Source organism: Phalangium opilio, unplaced genomic scaffold (genome assembly GCF_054372755.1).
Source record: "Phalangium opilio isolate 3A_F unplaced genomic scaffold, DU_Popi_V2 ptg000070l_1, whole genome shotgun sequence".
In the NCBI taxonomy this organism is placed as follows: Eukaryota; Metazoa; Arthropoda; class Arachnida; order Opiliones; family Phalangiidae; genus Phalangium; species Phalangium opilio.
Genome location: NW_028324182.1, coordinates 3,559,785 through 3,573,557, shown reverse-complemented (window position 1 = coordinate 3,573,557; position 13,773 = coordinate 3,559,785). Strand labels below are relative to the sequence as shown.

The 13,773-nt window shown below is 37.9% G+C and overlaps 1 protein-coding gene across 1 annotated transcript in view; it reads left to right on the top strand.

The window, feature by feature from the left end:
* Positions 1-13,773, top strand: part of LOC149661126 (uncharacterized) — a 70,629-nt gene that overhangs the window by 848 nt on the left and 56,008 nt on the right. The window lies entirely within an intron of this gene.

The window sequence follows — 13,773 nt, the reverse complement described above, 5'->3', positions numbered from 1 at the left end:
TAGGAGAATAATTTTATCATTGTTATTATTATTATTGTTGCAATACGCGAAGTACGCAAGTTTACGTATTTAGCCCAAGTATTGTTATTGTTGTAGTAAACGGGTTAGTTTATGACGCCTTTCATTTCCTTACATTGTATTTTCACAAAGTGTGGATATAGCTACTTTAAAAAGCAGTTAAAATTTGATTTCTAATATTTAAAAAGCGTTGAACTTTGAATGTCAAAGGTTAAAAGTTCACTCTTATCCTTAAAGATATCCCAGTTTCGTATCAATATCTACGACACGTCATCAGTACATCTACCTTAAAAGCGTGTTACATTTAACCGTGAAAATTTTAAATATTAAAAAACTCAGAATCAATATAACATTACCATTAGTGAAAGTTTCGAAAACATTTTGTCATATTGTGATGACTCAGTTTGAAAGGTTGAAAGTAATGTCTCTTTTATCGACTAGTTCTATAGTCTCTGAGCGCCTTAGAAAACACCAAAAATGCCCTTTAAATCTCAGTTTCGCGTAATAATTTAGATTTCCAAGCCGTTCAAAGCGAGTCAAAGTCTATATAGAGTATAAAACTAACAACCAGGCACAAGTGGGCGTTCCCTTTTGTTGATTGTACTGCCAGAAATAGCGTAGCATTTGCATACGTTGAACGTTCTCGTTTAATCTTGATTAAAAATATAATCAATGGGGGGGGGACACCAACCAAGGCCCTCGTAATGCTTGACTTCACAAGAGAGTTACTCTTAAATGACAAATGTCCACGTTTGGCTACTCTGTAAAACATTCAATATCTCGAAACCCACATCTTGGAGTAAGGTAAGATGTACAATCAGGGTTACCGCGGTACCAAGAAGTGATATATAGTTTATTAGGGAGAAGGTATAAGATGCCTAAGTATTCGCGCGCCGTAGTCCCAGTCCTCCTTTCAAAATACAAGGGGGGGACGTAAAAGGAGGCCGGACTATTTCGCCTCTCCTCAGTCGGAAATACGTAGTTTTTGTCATTCGCGTCGCGCTGACGTGCACAGTTTTCAAGAACCAATGAGATGATTGCTGGTTGTAATTTAGAGGCGGGGATTAACTCCGGACCTACTATACGTTTGGACTGGAGATAAAGAGCTAGAAATGTGGCGAATTTATACCGTCTCCCTAATAGAGAGCTTGGGATAATAGTACGTCACACCCTCCCAAGTCTTACCGCTGTTCTGGTAGCCATATTGGGTGGTTTCAGCTTCTTTCCTGCTTTAAACCCACCAATATGGCAGCGTAAATTATGTCATGAGACTCAGCCCCTCCTCCAACTGAAAGCTCTCTATAAACTAGATATTACTTCTTGGCGGTACCTATAAAACCCTTAAAATTCAAGTCAAGGAACTAGAAAATATTTGTAATTTTATTCATTTATTTTAAAACTATATGGTACTTAACCTCGAATATTTAAACTAAGGCATTAATTGGATATCCTACTTCAATTAAGGGGCTTCACCTTATCTAATAGATACGAAATCATCCCTGTGTCGCTGACATTTTGTTTTAGGGGCCCTGGGGGTCTAGGGGAATGTCTCTACCCCGAAATGCCATCGCTCGCTTGTCAATCGAGGCAGGCCTAGTGCCTTTAGAGGACAGTCTACAAAGTTATATAATATAGAACGGTGGTATATATAATGTAAATGTTTTCTAGGGGGGTCCCTAGCTAAATCTGATCGATATTGGTAGGGGGACCAAAATTTCTCCTATCCCAATCGATCCATTTAGTTACGTAGTTGCCCCTGGTCCATTTTCCTCTAGCGTTCTTCTGTGCCCTCGCATTGGCGCTTATTAACCATCATTTTTCTCCTTTCCCAATCTCCTTCCCTTTCCCCTTCATCAAGAAGTGATATCTAGTTTATTAGGGAGAAGGTGTAAGATGCCTAAGTATAGGGTCTTTGCGCGTGACGTCAAGTTGCCTTCCCCCTTTCCTCTCCCCTTGCCGGCTGCCCGCTCTGGCCACGTTAGGACGCCATGTTGACATCCCCTGAAAACCGGTTTTCGCCCCTATTTCTTCCCCCTTTTTACTCTGGCGGGAACACCCTATTCGCGCGCCATAGTCCCAGTCCCCCTTTCAAAATACAAGGGGGGACGTAAAAGGAGGCCGGGCTATTTCGCTGCCTCTCCTCAGTCGGAAAATACCACGTAATTTTCGTCATTCGCCTCGCGCTGACGTGCACAGTTCTCAAGAACCAATGAGATGCTGGTTGTAATTTAGAGGCGGCGGGGATTAACTCCGCGGACCTACTATACGTTTGGACTGGAGATAAAGCTGGAAATATGGCGAATTTATACCTTCTCCCTAATAAACTAGATATCACTTCTTGCCTTCATATTTCCCCGATTTTATTGATCCCTTCGAAAAGAACTTTATTAACTAGGCGTTTGGCAAACCTTCCCCCCGATTTTTGGTCCTACAACTGTTATCGAACATTTTTGTTGTAAAAATATATAACAAAGCGTATCTCGTTTCGTGTGTGATAAAGTTTCAGTATTTCAACACTTCACTACTATAATAATGCGATTGGATTTTCGATAACGGTGTTATTTATCTATATATATCGTTTGAAAAGTAGTTCAGAGTGTCGTTGAGTGGATTAGAAAACAACAAAATATATCTGTTTTCGATAAAATAAAAATTAAATAATAATATAAAAATAGACAAAATTGCACGCTTGCGAACTAAAAAGGGTGTCAAGAACGTGCTTTCTTTCATGCAGATTGAATTTCACAAGAACCATAAGTTAATAAGATATGTTGTTCCATAAGTTTGGCTATGGTTACAAACTGGAGCTTGTCATGAAGTCGCGTAGGTTATAGATTCGAGGTAAAGCGATGCCTGGTGGCTGGTGCGCAGTCAAAGGCTTAATACAGACTAAATAGGAAGATGGTGACTGTAAAACCGAGTGTAGTCAATTCTCGCTTGTCGGTCTCGAACTAGCTCGAGCTGTAAGTCTCTAGCATTAATTACGAAGTATAGATAGTTTTCACACATGGAGGGTTCATACCATTTTCACCAGGAAGCCGGGCTATCTGGAGGACAAAAGCAGACGGGTTTTTGTCCGCCAGATAGCCCGGCCTCCTGGTGTAAATGGTATGAATCCTCCATGTGTGAAAACTATCTATAGTAAGAGTCATACTTATGGAACATATCTTATAAACTTATGCAAGAACTTGTACAAGTTTGAAATGGAATTTGGAATAAATAAAGTGAATTTTAGACTTTAAACTGATTAAATTAAAGGAAAGGGCCATTTAACATATATACCTTAAAAGAATTAGAAAAAATTCTTATAGGACATGTGTCCAGTGACTCCTCCTTTGACTTGAAAATTGGAGTTTGCAAAAATGTGTCGCATCTTCATGGCCAAGCTATCAAAACTTGGGGAAAATATGTATATTTTTCCTTTTATATTTAGAAAAAGTCCGTTCTTCTAAGATATAATGTGTAGAAAGGGGATCTTTTCCTTCAAAGAAATATAATGACCCTTTGGTCCCGTGTGCTGTTGCCCCACTGTCCCATATCTTTTAAGTAACGAGAAAATAGTAATAAACAAGTTGGGAAACCAAAATAAACCTCTCCGAGTCGAGACGTAATTAAGAGGTTTCCTTAAATACATATAATTGATATAATTTTAATCGTCATTAACTTACCTTGATTCTATTTAAATCGTTTTAAGAAACTTAATTCCCAAAATAATTTTAGACATAGCTATTGTTGACGTTTAATTTCAAGCGTATGCCTCTTTAACAATTTTTGGAAATTTAGGATATTTATAAGGCGATTGATTCACAATAAATGAGAAGAAAACTCGCAATTGCGTGAACCTTTGGTGGAAGCCCTACCTGAAATTGGGAGGCTAGATGTTTCTCGTAACCCTAACCGATCGCCGCGTAAATCTTAACCCTAACTATGATAATGGAGTAGAAGCCAAAAATTGCTTTCTGCGAACACGTTTGCTCCAATTTGCCAACTGCGATCGCGATGACAGACACACACACACAGACACGTCCAGTGTAATACCTCTCCGTGACCTCATCATCACTCGGAGAGGTAAAAACATTGGGTTTACTTTCGCGTGTAACATCACACTCCTGGTTTCCAATGGAAACATTTGCCTAATTATTTATTACTTTTTTTTTCCTTTCTGGAAAGATTGCGTGAAATATTTGTGTCTTCCAAGCAACTAAAAGACGCGATATAAGAAAGTTATAGGATTGCAAATAACTAGAAAATAAGTTTATCGATTGATATCTGTACTGAAATTTCTAACATTTCGTGTTTTAAGCGGAATTATACAGCACGAAAGTCAGAAGTATATGCATTAAAAGTGTAGCTGTTTGGAGGACAACTGACGTAAACAAAAAGGGAAATACAACCCCCCCCCTCCCCGTAACAACGAAATTATTGGAAAATATCCGGCCTTGTAATTTTGTTCGACATTTGTACGAATAATAAATGATAGTGATAGATTGTTAGGTGATAAGTTTTCGATTATTATTATGAGTGTTGTCTCGATGAATGTAAGTTTAAATGCTACGTGATTAGTGGAAGGTGTTTAGAAATATTATTCTCAATTCTTGTTTTCGATTTTAGATTTGAATGAGTAGTAAAATGTATAGGATGATTAATTTGCTTTTGAGGCTTGTTTTAATATGGAGGGTGTTTGTGATAAGTCTGGAATAAATTAAAGGGGATGTTATTTGGACACTCGAAAACAGTGGCCCTTAATTGTGGCAAAATGGAGATAGAAGTTACATTTTCCATTCAATATCGTCCAAAGACATCCCCCTTAATTTATGCTAGACTTATCAGAAACACCCTGTATGTACTAGTATTTTTAATGGCTTCGCTTTTGCAAGCTAATTTCTTCGTCCTAAACCAAATTTACGGAGATATTGAAAAATAATAGCAGCTCCCCATTTTCAAAATCCACAAAATATAGAAAAGAAGAAAATACTACAAATTCAGTGAAGTGTTATCAGGCCCTTAATTGTGAGTCAAGTAATGATTCAAACTGAACCAATAGCCTTTCAACGGTTTGGTAAAACAAGATGTATATAATACATTTATTTTCGAGAGAAGTGTACCACAAACCGCCGGGGTAATAGTAACATGATTCTTCCCTTAACATTTATTATAGCAAGGGTACTAAACCGAATCACATACGCCATGTAAATCGTTCCCTCATCATTACTCTATTAGCGCTTAACCATGAACTTTCTATATTGGACCAGAATCTTAATGGTGGATCCCATGTTAAGGTTTTCTTGCTAAAGTGTCCCAAAATAATAAAGAAAAAAAAAAGCTAGCAGACGACAAGGTCTTGGAGAAAGACGGTACAATGTAAACAAGTAAAATGGCCGCTTAAGGTCTCATTTCGCAAAGCCTTGGGACTAATGTTAATTTTTTTGCATCTATTTAAAAGTAAAGTTTAATAAAGTAATTAAAAATAGGAAAAATAAAGACTTGCGCGTTTGGCAATTGTCAAAGTGATTCTAGGAAATTAAAATGTAAAAACAAACATTTTATACCTTCCCAAAACCGTCACGTTTGTTTACGTTGTACCGCGGTGCGCGTACCCGGCGAAATTAGCGAGCAACTGCGCACAGACGTTGTAAGCCGAAAAAAACCCTCCCAGTTTCTGGTCCTTCTAGATAGATGGTTCATGATCAAGGTTTCTGGGTTGATTGCTGAGGATTTGGTACCAAACAAACAGTTGTAGAATTCACCATCTGAAGTTTGTTGAGCAGGAGAGCAAACTAAAAGGGTGCATGAGCCTGAGAGAATCATGTTACATATAACTAAAGTGTCATCCTTCTTCTATTATCTCCTTCTGTTAAAACTGAAAACTACTATGTATACGTGAAAATACCACCCAAAATGCGCAATTAAAACATATTTTAGGCTTAGTAAAAATTCTAAAAATATATCTATTTGAAAGAATACTTATTTTCCATATACTGTATACACGCTCTCGTGATCTAATCGTAGGGCCCCCTATGGAAAAGGGTAATGCAGCGGAAGAGAATAGCCGTAATGAGAATTCATTCGTGAAGCAGGTGTTTACACTTGGGCGCCCCACAGAGCAAATATATCCCTCCTAACAAAGGTAACTTTGCAATCTCCGATAAAAGAGCGCCGCGATTTTTCTCTCAAGTGCAAACAGTATATATATATACATATGAAGTCTGATAAAATTATCGATATAAAACATTATCGATAGAAATATACAAAAAAATAAGTTTGATTTTTCATCCACCACGCTGCGTAGAACGATCCGATATATTTTATGCCTATTATTTATCTTTCACTATGCTGAATACGAAATAAAAAAAATCCCCCGCCATTTTTAGCCTTATTGCGTATGCACGGTGGGGCTATTAGATTGATGCTAGGCGTACGTCGTAGTCGTCGTGGTGGTAGTGGTGCTGAACGTTTTCGCTTTTCGTTTCGTTATTTCAAAACCAGTTTTTTAATTGCTTGGACCAGTTTTTAAATGTAAAATCAGGGATAGATTTAATTTTAGAAGTAGTAATGGAGAACAGTTAGTATTTACATCCGTCCGACTCGTAGCCCAGTATAGAGCCCCTCCCTTTAACACGTAACGAAAAAAAATTATCTTATTGGCCTACTTAAACTCTGTTTTGATGATGTCGCTGACGGGGACGGCGAAAAATACGTAATTCCTTTTTACCTCTGTCGCTATGACCCGCCTCTTCTTTCATACCCCTCCGTCCCGTGGAAGGGGGTCCGGGACTTTGACGCACGCCCAGATTACTCTGTTCTCCATTCCTACTTCTAAAATTAAATCTATCCCTGTTAGAACTATAGCATGAGCTAATGTGATTATAATATCACGGTACTAGTGATTTTGAAACGCAAAGCTCTTACTTTTCTACAAAGAAAGCCGCAACATCGGTCTATGATAAGGAAAAACCTGACAAAGTTGAGAAACTTTAGCATGCAATATATGTATGTTGCAACACTGTATTATGGGACTATTAGAATGATGCTAGTCGTCTGTTGTAGTAGTAGTAGTGGTGGTGGTGGTGGTGAATGTTTTTGAATTTAATCATATAAATTGAATTTGTTGACCATGGTGTGAGTAAATGTACAATTGTTTAAAAACGTAACGGATACTTCATGGTTTTCTAATTTACTTTCGTTTTTACAACTCTCTAAGTCATGAGATTTCATATTATTGTTTGGGACTTATAATATAGTATAACACATTAGACAGTATCAAGAAGGAATTTACTATAAGAAGGCCTAAAAAGGCGCCCGGTGTGCGCGTGATAGTCGACAATCCCCCCTCATGGGTGGGGGGAGGCTGGAAACCAAGGCGGGACTTAATATTTTATCTTACTCTATATTTTCCACCAGCTATCTCTTTTAACTTTTCGTTAAGCCTTGGTTTGATTTTTGGAACTGACGAAATTATAAGTACAGTACACTTGATTCGATTTAGAAACAATTATAGAACGAACGATTTTCACGTAGAGACACGTATTCAAAATCTATTAAGTATGGTTCAAAACCTTTAACTAACTTGTTAATGGCAATTAAAAACCATTCTCGTACCGTTTCTGCACCGCTGGCATCCTCCATTTTCTGTTTACTTTGCTCGAGGTTTTTTTTCTCTATTCGGAATACGTCAATCGCGTCTGTATGACCTATCCCCACGGGATCCAATAGGAAAGCGCAGAGCAATGACGGGCATGAAAGGGGTGGGGCTTATTTGTCCGCTGACACCGGCGTAAGAGTAGAAGCGTAAAATCTAGTGACTTAGGCATTCTTATAGTAAATTTATTCTTGACAGTATACACACATACAGTAGACATTTTTAAACACAAAATTCATATTTTTATACAAATAAAGCCGCGAAATCGATCTGATAAGGAAAAACCTGAAAAAAATTGAGAAACTTTAGCAATGCTGAAATATCTGACGCAACCCTGTATTATGGACCTAGTCTCACCAAGATGCACGGAACCATCTTGTTATACAGTATTTCAAAAGAGAAGAGAGATGCGGAGAATTTTAGCCATTTAATTCCGAAAATCGTTTTTCTAAGTTATCACAATTTCTCGCTAGGTTTTCTATATAGCTTCTTCATTTTTCAAGAACCTTTTTTCTTCTTTCCTTAACTTTATTTTACGGATGATAACCCTATTCCGGCCGCCGCCCCCCCCCCTTTTTTCCCTGAAAAAACGCCGGAAAATAAAGAAAGAAGAGAGAGAGAGAGATACGATACAAGCTTGACTTTCAAAGAATATATTTTATTTTTTTTTTTGTATCGGAAAAAATGAAACAATATAAATCAACTTTCCGTTCTCGTTCTCTCTCTTTTGTAAAAAAATTTCTCTAGTTTCAGTTTCTTATCTGGAAATTCATCTAAATTACGTTAGTTTTTTATACATTGTCATTTCCCCCTTAATAATGTCAAACTCCAATAATGTAATTTTTATCCGGTATAGTTATAGGTCCTATAAATCGTATTGATGATTAGAAATCCATATAATCAGAAGTAAGATGAGACTAGAAGTACTGAGCTAACCAAATTCTTCACTTGGCGAAAGTGAATATTCTAGATAAGCCACCAACGGTTGACCCTCTGGTAGCGGTTTCTGAATTTTTTCTCCAAAACGTGAGACTCTCGCGGTGGTAGACGGCCGAACTAGATTCAAGCACCCGTGTCCGTGTTCCGCGGCTTTAGGTTGAGGGGAAGGGGGTAGGAAATGTTTTTGAAACTCGACCAATTCATTTCTCTCTAGTGTAAGCGCGATGGAAGCGGCATAAAATCCTCAAATTTGTTCACTAATGCCAGGATCTACTATATACCAATTAATGCTAGAGCTCTTTACTTCTAGTCCCTTATCTTACTTCTGATATAATCCTAAGCCTATGACGCTCTCCGTAAGTGTGGCTCGAAAGGATATTTGCTAGTTGCTACCAGCACGCGTCCTTTATAAAAGACTTCTTCTTTCTAGTAGAGGAGTGTTTCAATGTGGGGTGATTTGCCGGAAGCAGAAACAATTTCCTACTACTGTGATCGCTATCTTTACCCATAGCCCGATAAGACCAAAGAATGAATCGCAGTAGGCAATGCCTTTATCTTCTTCCGTTTTGCAATAGGGACTTGGTAGTACTACGTCATGCAACGTCAGGCTACCTTAAACTAGTGCTTATAACATACTGGGAGGAGGGGCTTATATAGCTTTCATTCTTCTTCTTCTTCTTCTTCAAAAAAAAAATACCATAATTGCGCTGGGGGCGGAGTTAAGTCCCTTTAGAAACATTTAAATGAAGTTGACGCGACAGTATTTCTATACTTAGGGCAGAATTATGGGGTTATGATATAGCCAAGGGGTAAATTTTCTTATCAATACGCGGTTATTAATCATATTGGTCAATGATCCATCAACGATTTTAAGCCTAAATTTTAGACTCTAAAGATTAATAGAGTTAGTGTAACGCTATTTTTACCGGCGGATTACTATACGTCTATCGTTGACATTGGCTACTACAACTATACTATTGAATTTATAAGTGGATTTGGATAGGTTAGAATAAGGGCAGGTTTTTGCCATACCAAGAGTCACGTTTGCCTTGAAACCTGTTTTAAAACTACTAGTACTACTATGAAATTAAGGTTCAAACTACGGATTAACAATTGAATTAGATTAAACTAAACTACTATTCAATTATTGGGTGAAAGGCCTATTACAAAATATACTACTACTAAATATAATTACATTTCGCCCCAAAATAGTAACATGCAGCATGCGCTACTCGACCAATGCCATTATTGCTAAAATTATATACTACAATTATTAACACTACTATATACACTACTGCTACTACTACCATAAGTTCATAAGGTATGTTCCATAAGTTTATCACTGGTTACAAACTGGAGCTTGTCGTGAAGTGACGTAGGTCATAGATTTGAGGTAAAGCGACGCCTTTTCAGGCGCTGTCAAAGGCTTAGTACAGACGAAATAGGACTAGATGGACTGCAAAATTAACCAAGTGTAGTCAATTCTCGCTTGTCGTTCTCGAAATAGCTCGAGCTGTAAGTCTCTAGCATTACGAAGTATTGGAAGAGTCATACTTATGAAACATATCTTATAAACTTATCCTACTACGACGCGTCAAGTCAATTGTACTCATCACTTACCGTTGGTCTCGAGACTTGAAGAAAAGTGGCCATAGAGTTGAAGAGTTGAGATATCACGCGCGACACGAGAGTTGAAGAGTTGAGAACTTGAGATATCACGCGCGACACGAGAGTTGAAGAGTTGAGAACTTGAGATATCACGCGCGACACGAGAGTTGAAGAGTTGAGAACTTGAGATATCACGCGCGACACGAGAGTTGAAGAGTTGAGAACTTGAGATATCACGCGCGACACGAGAGTTGAAGAGTTGAGAACTTGAGATATCACGCGCGACACGAGAGTTGAAGAGTTGAGAACTTGAGATATCACGCGCGACACGAGAGTTGAAGAGAGTGTAAGGCAAAGGCTGTTCATCATTTACTTCACTTGTGAGGAGAGCTGGTCTCAAGTCAGGAATCAAAGTTATTTTTTGTAGCCAGCGCTGTCGTCCATCCTTGGTCCAGAAGAAGTTTTTACGCGTAGCTCTTGGTGCTTCGGCTCACGAGCTCAGAATGATTTTGCTTTTTTTTTGGTTCAAGTTTGAATGCCCTTCTATTTCCAGCCTGGCTTCAATTTTTGGCTTCCCATGACCACCAACATTGGTCCCAAATGAGTTCGCCAATTATGGCGGATGGCGCCAGGTTTTACTTGGATGTTTTTCGCGGTAACGCGCTAAAATCCGTTTCCCACGAAAAACCTCACTAATATCTGCGTATACTATCATATATGCATTGGTCGGTTAGTTCTGGCAAAGGAACAAGTTCAAAAGAAATAGCACGCGCTTAAATAAAAATACGTGGAATACACTTTTTCTTATCTTAATTTATGACCCCAGGCATGGATGGCTTTTATGGTATAAAGAGGAAAGGGTGCGGTGACAATTTGCCGGGGGTTTAATGTCGACGCTAAGTAGGGTTCATACAAACCTGGAAAACTGGAAAAATCAGGGAAATAAATAGTTGACAAAAACCTCAGGGAAATTTAGAATTTTTAGTAAAATTCGGGGAAATTTGCGACAAACAAGGGCCGAGTAATTAAGCAGAATGTCCATAAACATACCCTCCATAGGATTAACTTTACACTGTATTTTGGAGGCTCATAACTCTGGTTCTAATAGAGATACAGGGATGTCCTTTGATTATGTAATAGTCATGTTTGCCCCCCCCCCTCCTTCGTTAACATTTGCTCCATAGAATACTCCATATACGGGAAAAACCTGGAAAATTCAGGGAAGTATATGGGAAAAAATCTGTAAATCTCAGGGGAATTTGTTTTCCAAAAGTTGTATGAACCCTGGCTAAGGTATTGAAAATCGCCGGTATACAATATTCACCCTTTTACCCTATGCTTTATTTAATCTACAATAATCTCTACTCATTTCTACTTTTCAACCAAACTATACGTAGGCGCCCAATGGACAAAAGCAATTCTATACCGATGGAAAGAACTATTTCTTGGAATTTAAGAAATATTTCGTTACATTAGGCCTACTTTCCCGTAACATCTTCCAATGCAATCAATATCAAGATGCGGTCTCTCTCTCTCTGTCTCAGTGCAATTGGGCAAAAGTTTTTCCCAAAGCTTGAGTCCTCTTTGGGATATAAAACATTACAGTAAAAGCCATTCATGTACAAGGTGTTTCTGGCAAGTCTGGGAAAAATTAGAGGGGGATGTTCTTTGGGTGATTTTGAGTCGAAAATGTAGTTTCTATCGCCATTTTGCCCCAAGGACCACTGTTTTCGAGTTTTGATTTGAGTGTTTTACGGATGAGCCATTAATTAAATTAGAAATCATTGTCTTTCAGTTGCTTAATTATATTTATGGGATCATCCGTAAAATACTCCAACCTTAACTCGGAAACTGTGGCCCGGACGGCAAAATGGAGGTAGAAATTGCATTTTCGACTCAAAATCGTACACCCAAAGAACGTCCCCCTTTAAAGGTCGACTTCCATCGAAAAGGGTTCAAGCGAACTGAAAAGCGAGCATCGAGAGTGAAGTTTCAAATGCCCGCTGGGGGTCAAAAGATGGAAGGGTTCTTGCTAACTGAAAGCCGTGCAATCAGTGGTTATGACGAACCATTAACTATGTATCCAAAAAATTAAAATCCCGTACTTGGCTATTAAGGCCTCTTCAAAATTGCCTAGACATAACAACTCTCCGTCTTATCTATAACGCGTGCATTAAACCAATCTTCGAGTATGGAGACATTTTCTACCACTCAGCAAACTCGAAAAATACTACAAAACTAGACGCGCTATATACAATATGCACAAAGCTGATATCTAAAAGAAACAAGTATTCTTCTGCAACTGAAGCCAAGCTTATAGCTAACATTAAGACACCTAAAGAAAACTATCACTATAATATTTTAACCTTAATGCACTCTATTAAAAACAATAGAGCCCCTCCGTACATACTGGACCACTTCTCCGACCCAAGACTTCATCACAGTACCAGGAGCCACATCAATGACTTTTATGTAGAAACTTGCACCTCCAGATTTCGCTTTAAAAGTGTCAAATTTCGTGGAGTTAAACTTTGGAACAGCCTACAAAACTCAATAAAAAAATCGAACCAACCACCGAGTTTAAGAACGCTTTAAAAAACTATATCAAAACAATATCTTAATTATATAAAAAGGACTTGGTTTGCCCAAGCCAAAAAAACAAAACGATAAGAGTTTTTTCCAGTTGACTGAAGCTCGGATATTTTATTTTTCTATATAATTTTAAAGACAATCCGTATTTTACTACTCTTTAGAATTTAATTCAATCTCCTGATTTTACTGGTAATGGATTTATTCCCTATAAATTAATTGAAATAAAAAACTACTTATCTCAGATTTTTCATGATAAAATTTTACGAAAATGGAATTGTTGTTGAAAAATCTGAGATAAGTAATTTTTTATTTCAATTAATTTATAGGAAATAAATCCATTACCAGTAAAATCAGGAGATTGAATTAAATTCTAAAGAGTAGTAAAATACGGATTGTCTTTAAAATTATATAGAAAAATAAAATATCCGAGCTTCAGTCAACTGGAAAAAACTCTTATCGTTTTGTTTTTTTGGCTTGGGCAAACCAAGTCCTTTTTATATAATATCTGTTCCTTCAGTCTGCATTTGTATTAATCTATCATAAAACAATTTTTTGCCTGAAATGCGAAATTTTTCACTTCTAGGGCGAGGTTAAAAATGGCTCTACACTTCTACTAATTCTTATAAGATACGGCTCACAATTCGTTTTAGAACCCGAGCTTTATGGTCAACTTCAAAACCAACATCCTGCCACGATTTTTACCTCTCCGAGTGACGTATGTCACGGAGAGGTTCTAAATTCGACGTGTCTGTCTGTCTGTCTGTTGTTATACCCACGTGACCGCGTTCGCAGTTTGCAGATCGGAGCAAACGTGTATTCAATTTCCAGACCGCATTTACAGTCCCGGAAATTGTATTCCACTTACAGCCTATTACTCCATTGTCTGTCTAACAACTCTGTTCATTTGTCCACCCCACATGGAAACCAGTCTGAACTTTCTAGCTTCTAAACACCACCATCTTCTAGTCTTTCGCCCA